This window comes from Camelus ferus, unplaced genomic scaffold (genome assembly GCF_009834535.1).
Source record: "Camelus ferus isolate YT-003-E unplaced genomic scaffold, BCGSAC_Cfer_1.0 contig1163, whole genome shotgun sequence".
Taxonomy (NCBI): Eukaryota; Metazoa; Chordata; class Mammalia; order Artiodactyla; family Camelidae; genus Camelus; species Camelus ferus.
The window spans coordinates 808-7860 of NW_022587718.1; the positions used below are offsets into that span (position 1 = coordinate 808).

Genomic DNA, 7053 nt, shown 5'->3' on the forward strand with positions numbered 1-7053 from the left:
TTATTTATTTAGTGCAATATTTATACTCTGTTCACAAATCTGGTATACATTTGTGTACAAAAGGAAGGAGATTGGTTTTATTTCATAGACCCCAAATTTTATTTATTTAAAAAGATTTTGTGGGGATAAAATTTGCAGATCAAACTGTAAAAATAAACATTGTATAGGTTTCAATTTAACTGGATGAATGAGAAGTAAACACAGCCTGAATGTTACACTTGGGTTGCTGGGAGACCAGTCATTTTGTGATGTCACAGCTACTCAGGTTGAGAACCACGGTGATGGCCTAGCAGTTTATGAGTGCAGACCTGCTAAAGCAGCATTTGAAGCTGCAGTGCTCAAAATCATGCAGATTAGAAAAGGAGCTGTAAAAGAAGTTATTTGAGATGGCACATGTTTCTTCAGAAATTCAAGATGTGTTTCCTAAAGATGGACCAACTTGTTCAGGAATGTCCAGTAGATCTCTATTGTGTGATCAAACATTCTCTGGGGACTTGGATTTGAGACTTATGATTGAAGAAAATGCTTTTCATACATTGTGTGAAGAATTGTTGAGAAAAAGACCATGTTACACACATTGTGTCTCTGAACCAGATGAAGATAATGATTTTCATTCTCTGACATTTCCAAGAAATTTCTGGAAAATGGTTGGGAGTGACCAATTTCAATTCATCTGGTGGGATGATAATGGAACTTCCATAGTGATCGATGAAGATGTCTTTAAGAAGGAAGTTTTGGAAAGAAAGTCCCCTTTCAGAATATTTGAAACAGGAAGTATGAAAAGTTCTGTAAGACAGCTTAAACTTTACAGGTTTAGTAAACTGCGGCAGAATTTTCAAAGATCTGCTTGTCTAGCTGACTTTCTGGAAGAAGAAAAAGAAGTGTCTGTTTTAAGCAAGGTATTCAGAAATTTTAGTCACCACATCATTACTTATATATAATTTTTTTTTTGTATATCATTCTATGGTAATATAAATGTAAAGCTAGGTTTTGAAAATTGTATAAAACTACTACGACTAAAATACTTATTTTTTCCAAAAAATTAGGACTGTGTTAAGTATTCAAGATTATGAGAAACTTTGCAAGCAATTATGTATCTTATCAGAAATCTGAATATAGGTATTAAAGCTGCTTTTGAAAAGGGGCATTCACCGTTAATATAAATGCTAATGTTTTTAATTTGATGACTAAACTATATAAATGTGTATTTTCCAAATAAGTAATTTTAAAAAATAGTCAGCAATATTCATATTTTGATGATATTATCTTATTATAGTAAGCATGAAACCTGAGGTTTTTTAGATTAGGCTCATTGTAGTCTTGTAGTTTGGTTTAAAGTAATACTAAAATATATCTCCTTTGTTTGTAGCTGCAGTTCTATCATAATCCAAATTTTAAACGAGACTGTCCCCAGCTTTTAGTGAAAATAAAAAGAAGAGTTGGGATTAAAAATGTTTCTCTGGTATCTTCATTGACTTATGATTTCAACAAGAAGCACTTTAAAGCAGAGGATAATTTGGATAATCATAATTCTGGTTTTCTCTCTGACACTAGAGGAGAAAGTGTATTTTTACCTTCTTCAAATTTAAACATGCTTCTAAAAAGAAAGCCCGCTATTAGCCACATAATTGGTGATACAAGTACTCCGATGAGAGGTGATTTTCCTCCTGCATCATCAATGTCAGTTAGACCACCAAAACAAATTGCAGTGGATCAACGTGCTATTTTAAATCAGTTGACCACTTTCCACGTGCACTCATAAAGAAGCTACACTGAAGCAAATCGCCATGTTGTGAATTTCATTACAACTACAACCTCTTCTTCTAAGTACAGCACCTTACCTCCCATACAGAGAAATTATCTTGGAGTGATGGTAGATCCTTCTACTTTTCCAAATAGATATCACAACATATTGGCCAATTAAGGTCCTTTTACTTAACTTCAAGCAGAGTGCAACCAACGGTTTCAAGTGCCCGTTATAGCTGATACATCAGCTACCTCCCTTTCATGGCCAACTCATCAGCCAACTGCAGTTTATGAACGTCATCCTAATTACAACTGATCTGCTAGAGGACTACCAGATTATGCAGGATAACAAAGACTAAAATTGATGTTGGCAAATGTCGACAAATATCTGCAATTTTATTATTTGAACTATAAACATACATTTTTACCTGATTTTCCTTATTTTTTAAAAAATACAGTAAGGGTAAAATGGGAAGTAAGTTACCATTTAAAGAAAAAAAAAGATATTTAACTGATGTGATCATTTGAGGGAACAATATGGGAGTAAATTTCAATAATTTCTTGTAAGGAAGAAGAGAAAATGGTAGAATTTGGGAAAAGACGAAAACATGTAGAGAGGGAAAAATACTAAGTGGCTTCTGGTTCATTCTGGGAAGTATCAAAAGTATTGTTAAGATAGGTTGGAACAAGAGATAAATGCAGGAACTGGCCCAGGTATTATGGTCTCTATTATGTCATCCCTGGAATCATAAAGGTCACATGATACAGTCTCAGATGGCACATTAAGCATGTGGTAGAATTTCAGAAATAGTTTTATCTATGGTCTTCTTTGTGCTGTTCTCAAAGCATTCCAATTGGTGCTTTCATTTCCTCCCCTCAAGAGTCTACACTATATTTTCTGGTGAATACTTTATGTTGAATTTATGTTGCAGCCAAAGACAAGCTTATGTCCTCAGGGTGGCACTTAAAGCCTTTCAGACTCTAAGCCCACAAACTCAACATAGTTTAGTCAGTTTTTATAGATCAGGCATCTGACTACCTTGTCATATCTTTATGTTTCACTGTATCTGGAGATACATCCAGGCAAATGCTTGTCAACCATGTTAACTCCAAACTCACATCTTTTGCTTCAGCTCATCCTTGGACTTACGATGTCCTCCTTTTACCTACTTAGGCTTTCTTTGTCTCAGCATAGAAACCACCTCCTCCAGATGTTTTCTGTCTATCCCCTTTCCTTGTCTAACTTGGGTACCAGCACATTAAGTGCAAAACATGCCATAGGATGGATTTTAGTAGTTAGTGAATGAAAAATACATGTTGACTTTAAGCAAAATCTACTTTTTGAAACAGCAAATCACTCATGGTTTTCAAACTATTTCGTTATGGTCTTACTGTTCACCACAAACTAGCTCTTTTCATAGAACAAAGACTAGTCAATCAAGACAGTAATTAGAAGTAGTTACTGGAAACAAAGTAATATTTTCTTCTTAATTCATGCCTCCAGAGGCCTAAAGCATTCCATTCTCATTTGCTGGATATTTTCCTGTCTCTTCCTCACCCACCCAACACCAAATAACTGATTCTCATCCCCATACCAATGCCCATATTGACTTCCCATTAATTTACTTCTTAGAATCAGAGCTTTGTCAAGAAGGGACAGTGCCATTGCAAATATTTAAAGTAGGTTTGTACATCCCATATAATTTGTGCCCCTTCTAACCTTCACACAGGAAGTATCTAACAGGTACTTGACCCTTACATAGGGTGGTCCTATTCATTAACCAAATTGAAATCTAAAATGTGTGGACTAGAAGGAGTTTAGGGTGGTAGAATTAAAAATTTGTCCAAATGCAAGAATACCAAATTTCTGCAGATAGTAGGAAATATAAAATATTCATGGAAGTCTTTGAGCATTTCCCATTAATTTAAAATAAATTGTGAAGCGTTTTCAGAATGTGAAATGCCCTGAAAAGCTGGAAAAAATGTAGGCAAGGTCAGGAAGCCTAAGCCTTCTGCTCACATTCATGAAGCCAGTGTCAGCTAATAAGACTGGAATGGCAATATTGAGTCCTAAAAATGTGTCACCAGTTGTGAAGAAAGACTTTGATAATCTGGAGAATGGGCAAATGGACCAAGGTAAGCTCTAGCCACATCCCACCAATATGAACTTTACCAAAAGAAGAAAAGAGACCACTTGCAGCAGGAGAACTGTGTCTGGATAGCAGTGGTTGTTCCTACAACAGAAACATGAAGGTTTTAAGTTTGCCAGCTCAACTCTGATGGTGGCTATATTGTTATTGATATTAGCAATCTGGGGTTCAGATGGGCTGGTTCAGCAGCTAGTTTCCATCTCTCTTATCAGACAGTGTTTCTTACCATGAACATCTTAACAATGTTCTATACTGATAAGTCAAAAGCTACAGTTTACTTTCATAATTAGAAATCCTAAAGAACAGTATTGTTTGTTTGTCCATCTGTATTTTTCAACCTGGGAAAGCTAGACTATTGGCAAAATTATAAACTATGTCTGGTGCTTTGAAAACTATTCTCAGAGCTCTGCCCACTGAATTCTTCCCAATAAATACTACAAAATTTTGTACCACTGTGTGTGTGATTGTGTCAAGATGGATTGTTTAGCACTAACTAAGATTGTCTTTGTTGAGTCATCAGTGAATTATGTTTCTGCATCTTGCAGGATCTCTGTGAATTAAGAGTTCCATTGAGACACCAGATTTTCTTCATATCATGGAGAGGTAGATTATATTTCTCCCAGTATACTAATTGTTACCTGTTCACTGAATACTGAATTGATGCTAAGGCCAAGCCACTGAATCTTTGAAGTTGACTGATGCATAACATTTCTCCAGTCCCCAGAGCCCAACAAAGGACTGTTTCTCCTTTTTAACTTAAGCTTATGTCTATGATTTATTTCTCTTTTAATTCTCATTGTTTAAACAACTTATTTTGTCTTTGAATACACCTTGAATAATTTATGGATAGTGAACCACTGACTTATTCCCGTTCACCTAGAAATTGCAATAACCTCCTTTCCTTGGACTACCTGGAGTACAGAGAGCATAGTTATCATTTTGAAAGCAGTCCTCAGTCCTAATAATGCAGAACCTTTACACTTCTTTGCCCAGCACTTGAGCAAGAATGTTTGTTGTGGATCTCAGGGATTATCCTCACATCCCCTAATGCAACCATGAGAAAACACCACATTGTCATCCAAAATCAAGACTTTGTCAGTATTACATACCCATTGCCAAACAGTTAAGATGTGTAGGAATTCTGAGATTTTACCATGCTGAGATTTTTAGCAACCGGGCATGTTCCTTTCTTTTAGATGCTGTCGGGGAGATGAGAACCTCGTTCAGAGACAGTGAACTTTATCACTCACAGTAAAAGAAGAAAGGGTTATCTTTTGTATCCATTCCCTAATCTCAGATGAATACACAGAGTGAAATTTTGATGCCTACAGAAGCAGTGGGCTGTTATCATGAAAAAAGTTTGTCATGGGGAAACACTAATTTTATTAGTATCTTTATGCATTATTAATTAGAATCACTTATTTATTAGTATTCTTACCTAGGATAAATATATCATGACTCATGGTTACTTGCTGCAAAAACAATCATAAGAAATAACATGGAAAAAATGATGATTGCTTTTCCATTTTTCCTTCCACTTTTAATGAGATATAATTGTCATTAAACATTCCGTTATTTAGGTGCACTGTACAGTTATTTGATTTACATGTATCATGAAATAAATATCACAGCAACTTTAGGGAGAATTCATTATGTCGTTTAGATACAATATGAAAGATATACAATTTGGTTTTTGGTTGTGATGAGAAAAATTATGGTCTACTCCCATAACAACATTCATTTATAACATAAAGCAGTACTAATTGTATTTATCATGTTACTATGTGGCCTCCCAATAACATGTTTATTTTATGGATGGAGACGTACCTTTTGAGTGCATTAATCTAATTCTCCTTTCTAAATCCCTGCCTCTGTTAACTACAAATCTGATTTTTTTCTATAATTATGTTTGTTTGTTTTTGAAATGTACTTTATTCTATAACACGATGTTACTTTGTCTTACACAACATACTCTTTTCTATATTAATACATTTCAAACTGATCAGCAGAATAAATCTAGTTATGTTATGTTGCTATTTAACTATATTTCATAGTTATTGACTATTCCCCATACAGTACATATCTTTTCCCTGACTCATTTAATTAGCAAATTGAAAATTTTCTCTCTTAAGTTTCCTCAACAATTTCTTTTTCCTCACCCCATTTCCCTCCTTCTTGTGAGCAACCTGTTTCTTTCTATATGTATAACTACTTTTCTATTTTGTTATGTTCGTTTGTTTTAAATTCCAAATATGAGTAAAATCATTAACATTTGTCTTTCTTCTCTGTCTGACTTATTTCACGTAGCATGTTACCCTCTTGGTCTACCCATTTGTTGCAAATGACAAGAACCTATTCTTTTTATAGCTGAGTAATAGCCCATTGTACTTTTATGTGTGTGTGTGCTTGTATCTATCTATCTATCTATCATCTATCTATCTATCATCTATCTATCTATCTATCTATCTATCTATCTATCTATCTATCTATCATCTATCTATCTATCTGTATATATATCTATAAATATAGATAAATCTGTAGTTAATGGATGGGTAGATATATATACTATAAATGCACATCTTCTTTATCCATCATCTACTGATGGGCAATTAATTTGCTTCTATTTCCTGGCTATTGTAAATAATGCTGCAGTGAATATAGGTTTGAATTTATCTTTTCTGATTACAGACTTTATCTCTTGGAATAAGTATCCAAATATGAAATTGTTGGATCACTTTTCATTTTTAATTTTTAGATAAATCTCCATAATCTTTTCCACAGTGTCAACAGATATTTGCATTCAGTCCAGCAGTGCATCAGGGTTGTTTTTCTTACATCCTCAACAACACATATTTTTCATCTTTCTGATAATATTCATTTTGACAGCACTGATATAAAATCTCATTGTGTTTTGGACTTGCATTTTTCTGATGCTTTGTGATGTTGCACGTTTTCATGTGACAGTTGTTTATCTTTCACCCACTGTATATTCATTTTATTGTAGTGGGCTACATAACCATATTATGTGGTTTCATTTATAGGCACTCTGTTGTATTCCATTATTCTGTTTGTTCTGTGCCAGTACCATATTTTTTTTATTACCGTAGCTTTATATTATACTTTAAAATCAGGGAGAGTGATACATCCGCATTGTTCT

The 7053-nt window shown here is 34.2% G+C and overlaps 1 pseudogene; it reads left to right on the forward strand.

Moving 5' to 3' along the window:
- Window positions 1–386: 386 nt before the first annotated feature.
- LOC116656679 lies at window positions 387–1924 on the forward strand (annotated as a pseudogene).
- Window positions 1925–7053: the final 5129 nt, after the last annotated feature.